The sequence below is a fragment of the Dermacentor variabilis genome, chromosome 9, assembly GCF_050947875.1.
Source record: "Dermacentor variabilis isolate Ectoservices chromosome 9, ASM5094787v1, whole genome shotgun sequence".
NCBI lineage: Eukaryota > Metazoa > Arthropoda > Arachnida > Ixodida > Ixodidae > Dermacentor > Dermacentor variabilis.
The window spans coordinates 117,127,455-117,138,661 of record NC_134576.1 but is presented as its reverse complement, the minus strand read 5'-3'; the positions used below and the strand labels follow the sequence as shown (position 1 = coordinate 117,138,661).

The window sequence follows — 11,207 nt, the reverse complement described above, 5'->3', positions numbered from 1 at the left end:
ACGGACGAACAGGCAGACGGACGAACGGACAGACGAACGGGCGGACGGCCGAACAGACGGCCAAATGGACTGATGGATGGACGAACCGATGAACCGACGAACGGACGAGCAGACGTACGGGCGAAATTAACAGACGGACGAACAGACGGACGGAAGGACGGACGGACGGACGGACGGACGGACGGACGGACGGACGGACGGACGGACGGACGGACGGACGAATGGACGGACGAATGGACGGACGAACGGGTGGATGAACGGGTGGACGGATCGACGAACAGACGGACGAACACACTGACGAATGGACTGATGGACGGACGAACAGACGGATCGACGAACCTACGCACCGACGAACGGACGGAAGGAAGGGCGGACGGACGCATGGACGGACGGACGGACGGACGGACGGACGGACGGACGGACGGATGGACGGACGGACGGATGGACGGACGGACGAACAGACGGACGAACAGACGGACGAACAGACGAACCGACAGACCGACGAACGGACGGACGGACGGACGGACGGACGGACGGACGGATGGACGGATGAACGGATGGACGAACGGGCGGACGGATCGACGAACAGACGGACGAACACACTGACGAATGGACTGATGGACGGACGAACAGACGGATCGACGAACCTACGGACCGACGAACGGACGGAAGGAAGGGCGGACGGACGCATGGACGGACGAACGGACGGACGGACGAACAGACGGACGAACAGACGGACGAACAGACGAACCGACAGACCGACGAACGGACGGACGGACGGACGGACGGACGGACGGACGGACGGACGGACGGACGGACGGACGGACGGACGGATGGACGGACGGACGGATGAACACGTCTCACTCAACATCTCAACATGAACACATCTCACTTGATGACCGCCAGCACTCGGTGCCAGAACGCTGGCGTGAGGAGAAGTGGCGTGATTAGAAACTAAGGGCACCGGCGCTGAACCGCGCCGTGCGCAGCCGCAGCCAGAGGAGATGCTCGCTACTCTGCTATTCCTACAGCGTGAAATGCAAAAACAAGGGTATCTAAAGGAAGCAAAGGCAAAGCGCTGAACACGAGGTTTGCAAATGTCATAGCTGCTTCGTCTGGTGATATGGGAAATAGCTCGCGGAACTAGAACTATGTTGCACACAGAACTAAGTGCCTCACTGTGCCATATGACACGAAATGGATGCGATGGTCGTCTATTGCTCTTGCTGCCATCTGTATGCGCTACCGAGCAATCCTGTCTAGGTGTAACAGGTCATGACTCACCTCATAGCGACGTTCAGTCCAGTGTGCCACAAAGCTCCGTCTTGACACTTGTGTTCTTCCTTATCTGTAATAGTGACCTAACTTCAGCAATAACTTCTCACGAATAGTTATTTGCAGACGACTGTGTAATCCTCAGAGAAATAGCTAACGAACACGAGATCACCCTGCTTCAGGCCGATATTAATAACGTCTGCAATTGGTGCCGATTGTGGCCAATGTAACTCAACATTAACAATTGTAACTTTATGAGAGTATCCCGATCTAACGATGAGATGCCTGTGTCTGAACTTGAATAACGTTGCTTTAGAACCGACAAGTTCACATAAGTACTTGGGTGTGCATATAATGTCTAAATTAACATGGAACCCTCACGTTGGATATATAATTAATCAAACCAACCGCTTGCTTGGATGCTTACGCCGTAACTTTTCTAATGCTCCCTCTCCTTTAAAATGACTGTTTTATATAACCCTGTTACGGCTAAAATTAGAATATTCTGCAGCTTTATGAAACCCCTTTCACGAAAACCTAATAGACTCTCTTGCACTAACCTTAAACAACGGCGCTCGTTTTATTCTTTGGAACTACAACCGTGCTGTGAACGTATCTTCAATGAAATCGAATCTAGGTCTCCAACCGCTAGCAACACGTCGAGGAAATTCCCGCCTTTCATTTTTTCATAAGCTGTATCACCACCCTACTCTTCATCCAAAATTCATGTCGCAACCATATTACCTATATCACAGTACTGATCATCAGCATAAAGTTATAGTTGGGGCATGTAACACGACATATTCCTTACGCTCGTTTCTGTCACGTACGTCAAAAGATTGGAATGAACTTCCATCTGATATTGTTTCCAATAATAACAATTTTCGAAAAGCACTAGCTAACACTGTATAATAGCAAACATTTGTACGAACTACTGTTGATGCTTTTTTTAAATGTTTCCTTTATATGTCATGTTCTATTACTGTATTTATCATACTTGCAGCTAACGTTGTATAATTAGCAAATATTATGTATAAACTCGTAATACATTGAGTCCCTGAGGGTAAATAAATAAATGCAACTCGTATTTATCGTCTAGTATTTATATTCGCAATATATCTGCATTAGTTTTCGCAGGTGCTAAACTACCTTAGCGACGCCTCCCTAAAGTTTATGAAATTAAATAAATCGAGCAGTTTTACGCCCCAAAACTACCATAGCATTACGAGTCACGCCGTAGTGGGGGACTCCGGAATAATTTTGACCACCTGGGCTTCTTTGACGCGCACCCTACGCACGGTATGAGACAGTAAAGGTCATTTGACTCGTGTGCGGCTTTTGGCTTCTCAGCGATCTTAGATAGGAGCTCTCTGGCTCAACCTCTGAAGAACCGGTGAAGCTCTGGCCTGCCGTAGCATCTGGGTATCTGCAGTGCGACGTGTCGTCCCGGCCTGACGACAAGCGCTTGTTCTCGGAGTTGGTATATTCGCAATAGGCACCGTTTTCGCAATTGCCGTTATCTCAGTTGACTTATCGTTAAAAACTGGTTGTTTCGTGCTCGTTAAGCGTTCCACGATCCCGTTCAGCTGCCGTCGCAGCACCATAGCGGCTAGGGATCATATTACAGACGGCGGTGTATGCGAGCTGGAAACAAGTCGTCCGCATTCGGATTATGCAGCATCAAGAAAAATAAATAGAAAAACACTACAGTCCACAGCTGCTTTTCTACCGTCAATTCCGGCGCTCACGAACGTTGCGAAGCCGCAATGCATACGTTACATTTGCAATGAAGCTGCGCTCAAAAAAAAAGTAAGAACTAAAAGAGAACGAAATAAAAAAAGATTCACCAGTGAAGGATAAACATTAAAAAAATCTCATAGTTCTCATATTCCATGCGCACAGCGAATTCACTGAAATAAGTCGTCCGCATTCAGATTGTGCAGCAACAACAAATAAAATAGAAAAACAATATAGTCCACAGCTGCTTTTCTACCATTAATTCCTGAGACCATGCACGTTGCAATGGCGCAATGCAGACGTTGCATTTGAAATGAAGCCGCACTCAGAAAAGTGAAAAACAACGACAGAAAAGAAGATTCTCCAGCGAAGTCTAAGCATTAAAAAAATAAATCTTTTAGTTCTCGCTTTCCATACGCACAGCGAATTCACTGAGTTGTAGGTGCTGTGCGAAGATATGCGTGTCATAAAACTAAAATAGTAAAACTGCATCCATGCTGCTCTGCCGAAACAAAAGCGCAATCAAGCCTTCTGCTTCTGCGTCGTCTGCCGATGTGAGCCCTCTGCCTTTAAATAGCGCCGCTCAAACGCTGACCCACGATACACTTGAGCCGCCAGAACATCTACTCCTTCCTGCTTTCTGAAGTACGACATTCCCTGAGCCGTTTTTGAAGACCGCCGTCCTCTGGCACTCCAATGTAAGTACTCACACCATATCAAAAATTGAATTGTTGGGATTCACGTGCCGAAACCACGATTTCAATTTCAGGCACGTCGTAGTGAGGGGCTCTCGATTAATTTGGACTCCTCGGGTTCCTTGAAGTTGCAACCAACGCAACGTATGTACGGGCGTTCTTGCATTTCACCTACATCGAAATGTGGCCGCCACGGCCGGGATTCGATCCCGCGACCTCGAGCAGTGCCTTGACTTATACCCCACCAACGCGGGTCAGGCTATTTCGTTCGTCGTTCTTTTGTTTTAGCACGTAACAGTTTTTGACGCTGTTGAAATATCGAGCAAATGATAAATGAAAGGTAGGGAGGTAAACCAGGACTGAACCCGGTTGCCTACCCTACACTGGCGAAAGGGAAAAAAGGGGCGGAAAAATTAAAAGTAGAAGAGAAAGTCCACTGGAGATATCGTTCGGTCACTCAGTCCGAATCACCATAGCTGACTCAATCCGGTAGCTTTCAAATATCTAAGCAGCGCTTTTGTGGCCTTTTGTAGCTGCGATATGCGAGGCCATTATCCCAAGATCTTGTTCAAGGTGAACGGTTTTCAATCTAACTGGTTGAGAGCTGTGCAGAGGTCATGTCTTTCATTTTCAAAAGATGGGTAGTAGCACAGTAGATGTTCTATAGTTTCCTTGACACCACAGGCATTGCACTCGGCACTGTCAGCCATATAAATGTTCTTCTAGAGGTGCTCGTGAAAGCAGACGTGCTTCTTGTGTTATTATCCCTTTTCACTATTATTATCCCCTGTTAAAGTGAACGAAACTGGCTGTAGTGAAGATGCGCGAGTCACTCTTGATATCGAGCGGATAATTAGGGAAGCCGGCCTGTTGATGACAAAGTAAATTTATCAGCGAAAAACATTGGTAATTCGGACCCTTGAAACTTGATAGCGTTCAGGTGATTTAGCGCACCCTCGTTTAGAAATCTTGCCCAAAGGTAAAAGGTTAGTTAAAGCAGGCACTCGATGCAATTTCTTAGAGCACTCAAATCACTATAAACAATAACCTGTTTTCACAACTTCTTTGTGTGTTAAGAATAAGGCTTACCTCGTGAACCCATATTTAACTAGCAGCGCCTGGACTCAATCCGGTCTGCACAACTGCACATTATTTCATGAGGTCTGTTGCATTTATGTAGCAGCTTTCTTTTTTATCGCAGAAAATAACGATATTTTACAACCTAAGCATCAACCTACGACTCGGTAACTCGGTAATGAACTCATCAGGTACATTAGCAAATGAGCTGATTATTTGTCGATCCATTATTTTTTTCATTTAATTAGACCTTCCAAACAATAATAAAGCACTTTTCAAAGATATACGTCTTATGTCTTATACGTTACTCTTTTGGCACACTTTCCCTCTTGTCTTTTTTTTTTTCAATGGCTTTGGATGGTCTGGCGTCTCTGGGTGTCCTACGACAATTTCTCTTCACCGTAACTGCAAACATCTTTTTCTTCAAACTCTCAAGAAGATTTGTTGTGGCTGTCATAAAGTAAAATCTTATATAATATCTTCTTCCGATACAAGAATTTGCGTCGTTTGCCAGCCATAATTTTGGAAAATACAAGTTTCTCTAGAAAATGGAACCGTTCAAGCGGCTGTTGGAACAGAAGTGCGTCACCCTAGATTGAGTGCCGCCAAATGATATCCTGCATTCTCTTGCGGTACACTGGGACACATATGTACCTATGCATCCTTTTCGGTACAAGAGTAGTTCCTCACTAATTTAAATTCAAGAATCTCGGTTTGTTAAAATATCTTCATCACTGCATTTCAAATGTTATCTTCTTTCACTGATTACAGAAACCTGACAAACAAAAAGTAGTTCTATGGCGCGACTCCACCAACGTCTTGTAAGCGTTTTGTTATAATGCTGCCTACCCAAACTAAATATTTCGATAACATCAGCTCATTCCTTCTGCAAAATGTCGCCAGTAGCTTTGTAGGCGGCGAAGCGCACTTACCGGTGCCTGTTTCAAATTGTGTCCCAAGTCGGAAACTTATGCACCGCACTTGTTGATTATATCCAAAGCGGGCGAAATTGATGTATTGTACAATAGTCCTTATTACGCCACCGCATTGTGACATACTTTGCCGGATCATAAGAAGCCCCCAAACAATGACACCAAGGACAGCATAGTGGAAATCGCTCGTACTTACTTATTGAATTAAAGAAATGATAACTTAATGAAAATGAAAGTTAATGGAAAAGCAACTGGCCGCATGTGGAACAGAAACCCTCGTCTTTGAATTACGCGTGCGATGCTCTTACCAGTTGGGCTAGCGCGGCACCGTTTTCCCTTCCACTTTCTAGGGTATCTATGTTTTACTGCTAGAATCCGGCAACATTGATGTCTACAGGTAGCATGTGTGCGTTTATTGACCAGTTGCCGTAACCCAAATTCATCACGTACTCGCGACTCCTGCGGCAAAAAGGATGTTTCACATTCGCCACCTAGGTTTGTGTGTGCTGGCGGTAACTAACAATCCCAGGGTTGATTTCAGTAATAAAACGTAAATGCCTCAAAAAGTGGATAGGAAAAATTGCACCGCAGTAGCTCAAATGGTAAGAGCATCGCACGCGTAATGCGAAGACGCGAATTTGTATCCCACCTGCGGCCAGTTGTTTTTTTCATCCACTTTCATTTCTATTAATTTATCATTTCTTCAATTCAATTAGTAAGTACAAGTAATTTCCCCTCCGGGGTCCTTGGTGTCTTTCTTTCTGGGTTTCTTCTGAAATGATTAATAAAAATCGTGCCCTTAGGTTCCCTTTCTTCTCGTTGAATACTTTACCAGAGGCAGTTTTCAGAACTATGACATCTGTTCTTCTTGTTTGTGTTTGTGTGCTTGTGCGTGTGTTGTGTGCTTGTGCGTGTGTTGTGTGCTTGTGCGTGTGTTGTGTGCTTGTGCGTGTGGCAACATCGTGTTTCAATTGTTTCAATGAACAATTTTTTTAAATTTTTTCGAACTATGACACCCTTGAAATCGAAATAATACTTCCCATAGCATGATGAATATAAGCTTTCTCCTGTAGACGCGCTCAGTATCGCTCAACTCAGCTATCCGGCTGTCCTAGGATAAAAGTTTTGCGCTTCGCATGTATTTGAATAGGTGAACCGGGATTGGCTCTAACCTGTAGCCTGCGCTTAAAAAGAATATTAGGTCAGGACCAACTGCGAATCGGTGCATGTAAATACACGTAAAACCCAGGAAGGCTTCGATGAGACAATCCTCTGGGAGATTTTAATGAATTTTGTTGTAATTGACAGAAAAAGTCAGATTCTAGTGACATTAAGAAGCGGAATTTTGATTTGGGGCCAGAAATTTTACACAGGAAACTGTTAAAATTGATATAGCTTAAAAACGACAAGACAAACTTTACAAATCCGTAACATTGAGGCAAAAGCAGATTTCTCAGTTGTGTAAACTGCATTCGTTAGAACATCCTAGGCGGAGAAATCGCATATAAAAGTTTACAGCTGACGTGAGCTTTATAAAACGTTTGCGACGGTTTTTCAAGAGACCTACACACGTGTGAAAGGTATATATTAAAGCGCAACATGTACAGTGGATAAATTTGGTACCTCCGAGACACAGTATTAGGTGCACTTCACAAAACTGTGATATCGCTGTTTTATTGCTGAGTTACGGAGTTGTACACATGTGTTTTTTGTTTTTCTATGGGGGGGGGGGGGGATTCGCAATTGTTAACAATATTTATTTTTCACAATTGACGACGTAGCTAAAACACCTGGTCCCTGTAGTCACTACCTCTTCCCTTGTTAATTTAAATGCAACACATTTCATGTCATCGATGCAGCGCCTTCAGAGAAAAACGATTTCCCCGTTCCCATGGGTTTAGGTAGGAGTTCCCTAGCTCAAGTTTTCTCTAACGAGCGTTTCTTCGTCGGTCGGCTTTGGAGCGAAGGTCAGCCAGATAGCGGAAGCTGGGATTCCTGGAACACTACCCTGATGACGCTGAATCACGAATGTTATTTACGGGGATCTTTTAGTACATAGGGGTTTATTTTGTGGGGAAATAAAAGTTATCTTATCTGCTTTCGTGCACCATCTATCCCACCGACTGGTTATCTAGGCGATGGTTGGAATGTGACCTTTGTGCAAATCAATGAAAGAAAGTGTAGAGTTATTGGGACATAATATAGCCCCACATAGCTGAAGGAATTTCGAGAAAGCTAGCGCAACACCCTCAAGGAAGTGGTAAGTATGTCTTGTACTAACATGAGATTCGAGATCTTCAGCAAACGAGCGCCGCTGATTTTGGAGGTCGCGGTACTACCCAGCAACTTCGTCGCTCCCCCGCCAGGTTCCGCGACGACGTATTCAAAAGCCAAACAGGCCATTACGACCCCTCTGAGTTCCCAACCCCTTCTGCCGTGCAATCATACAAAAAAGAACGTCAGATGGTTGCTCGTTCGGTACCTTAGGGCAATCTTATTCAACATGGTTGCGGTTCCAACATCTAAGGCATATTTCTTCCTTTTTTTTATAGACACGAACAGAGGACTCACGAAGTGATCGTTGCTGCACATACAGGATGCAGATGTACGGAAGTGTACACCTCGAGCTCGCCCTCACTGTGACAGCTGTACTCTATGGGTACACGGCAGCGGGAGACTGTTCCACAGAAGTCTGCAGTTATCGCGACGTGAGTATGCTTGCCAGCAACGTACAACGTCATTCAAGTCTCGAGAGCAATCCCTTTGGCGCCACCCGAGGCGTTGAAGTCTACAATGCGCAATCTTCAAAAAAAAAAGTATTACTTCGGGTGCACGACAGGGAGACACATCCTGTGACGGTTTGCTGGCACCGAATGATGCCCTTTCATTTTTTAAGAGAATCGTTCTGCGTTCACCGGGACAAGGCTTAATTTCATAATGGCCTATGCATGCAGCTTCCAACAAAAAAGGGCCAACATATTTTTTTTGTCCGCTGGGTTTTCTTACTAGATCACGTGGTGCAGGTTTCGCGCGCTGAAATTTTACGAAGTTCTCGCGTTGTTCGCATCACGGCGTGGTCCACGAACACCTGTCGGCAATCGTATGTTTGCCACGATGTGGGCGGCTCGTACAGCACAGAATTCTGACCGAAAACCTACAGTGCCACTTAGCGCACCTCTGTTAATGCGTAATCGAGCAATAAAATCGAGGAAATTAAATATGCGCGTTCAATGCCGGCTCGTGGACATCTCCTACGCAGACAGACCCTCTCAAAGGCCCACTTCTATACGAAATCTAGGACCGCGCGTGTCAAAACCTAGCAGATGATGTACACACATATACAGCAGCCTTCGGGCAACTTTTTCATTCGATATGCGAGTCAATGCGTGACAAGATGCTAGAAAAAAAAATGCTGAAGTATTTGATATGGAAACAGAAATGAAGGCAGCCGTTATACCTCTCGCCGGAAGTGACGTGTGACTCGGCGTGCGCCTCTCCTGAGCACGAACTCCAGAGAGGAGGAGCCATCCGCGGTTGCCCGAGGTGCGCTGAAACAACCTCGAAGGCGACGTCCTGGGATCTTTGCACCCGCTAATCACCAGGCTTACGGGTCGTCTGCCTAAGTGCTAATTAAAGGCTGCTAATGAGAACGCGAGACAGCCAAGATTGCTTCGGTAGCACGGACTAGTGATATAACTAATTAACCAAAAGTAAAATTTCCTTGCAGTTGTGCCTTCTTGCAATAGCCAGTTATGCCTGAACGCGTCTTGATTGTCCTAAAGTCTTGCTGTATTTCGGCAACACGTTTGTACTGTGCCACTCCGCGTGTGCCGCTGGGTATAGGTGTCCATTCCTGGCCCATGACCAGGTGTAGTCGCGAGCAATATGAGCGGCAGGATCGAATTCCCTTTAGAGAAATAATAACCCGCGATGTGCTACACTGCATGCTGCATTCAAACATGCAGCGGATGGCTCTTCACCTATATTTAGGGTCATTTGATCCCTTTTGAGATTAGAATGTGTGTTTATGCAATGTACAGAGTTTTGAAAGCAAATTATTGTTCCCTGTCGCATTTCTCAAGGGGGATACGCGCCACTATCGACGCAACGGATATAGAAGCTTTCATCATCATCATCATCATCATCATCATCATCATCATCATCATCATCACACTATTTTAACGTCCACTGGAAGGACGAAGGCCTCTTCCAGCGATCTCCAATTACTTCTGTCTTGTTATGGCTGATTCCAACTTGCGCCTGCAAATTTCCTCATCACCCCACCTAATTTCCTGCCGTCCTCGACCGCGCTTCCCTCTCCTCAGGAAGGGAAGCAGGTCGCTTTCGTCCTCACCGCGTCAGCGTCTCACATTGGGAGTCCACCTGATTAGGTGCACTCGGCCGTAGCTTGCCAATGGTGAAGTGCATAAACATTATACTACCTTATATAGAATTAAAATGAACGCAGCTGTACGCATTGCATTTAGTTAAACGGAATTTAATCAACCCGCCTCAATAAATAGATTGATAGTGAACCCAAAAAAGGCTAAAGGAGTAATTTCTTCCCCTCGGGCTAACGCGCATGCGCAGTGTTCGCGTCTGAAGGCTCTCGAACGTGCGCAGTCACCGTGACTCCACGTTAGATAGCACAGGCGTGCTGTAGCGTTCGCAGGCCAGGAAAAGCGACTCGTACACTTGGAGCAGACTTCGTTCTGGAGGGCACTATCTATTGCTCGTAGGATTCGTGTAAACGTAATCGGTAGTTTTCTTCGAATGACAGGTCGTCAAAATCCAATCGCATCACAGCCGCTCAGGTGTAGCTTGAGTACTTTTCTGGTTGCTGTTTTCTCCACGGCTCTGTCACTAACCCGCGATAATATAAATCTACCACCTACAGATTATTCCCGAAGCCTCCCTGCTCCCCGAAAAAAATTTACCCCTCCGAGTACGTGCGAAAACGTAACAGTTATCTGCGATGACATGTGCTTGCACGAACTGAAAGCGACGCTCAAGGGACATCTGCGATGTCTTCAACTCCACTTCCAGATATTGGACACGTTCGAGTCTTTCTTCTTGGATGCCACTTCCGACCAGCATCTGAATCTGAGCTGCTTGGCTTTTAGAAAATATGGGAGTACATATGAACTAAATAACACCGGTTCCACGACTGGAAAGCGCATTGTTGCCCATTACACGTTCGAGTACAAAAACAACGACGACCAGGAAGGGTGAGTTGAGGGCGATTTTTCGTGAACGGGAGCGTAGTTTCCCAGTCGGCTGCTTTTTTTTTTTTTGATAAACGTATGATTATGTTTGACAAGACCCTAAGAGCAATAAAGAATTGTCATGCCGCACGGCCGCGCAGGGGTACCCCCTGCTACGATGGACACAGTCACGCATTGTGAGAAATGTGACGTCGAAATTCGTGCAAAACTTTTCAAGCATTCTCACACTTGAGAATGCGTTCATTTGCCCAACGTACGACTTAGCC

At 45.7% G+C, this 11,207-nt stretch overlaps 1 long non-coding RNA gene across 1 annotated transcript; it reads left to right on the top strand.

Annotated features, from left to right (window-relative positions):
* Window positions 1-3,622: 3,622 nt before the first annotated feature.
* Window positions 3,623-10,938, top strand: LOC142558157 (uncharacterized). The gene is made up of 3 exons (XR_012822962.1): window positions 3,623-3,710; window positions 8,269-8,424; window positions 10,763-10,938. It is a non-coding gene; the product is annotated as an uncharacterized LOC142558157 (long non-coding RNA).
* Window positions 10,939-11,207: the final 269 nt, after the last annotated feature.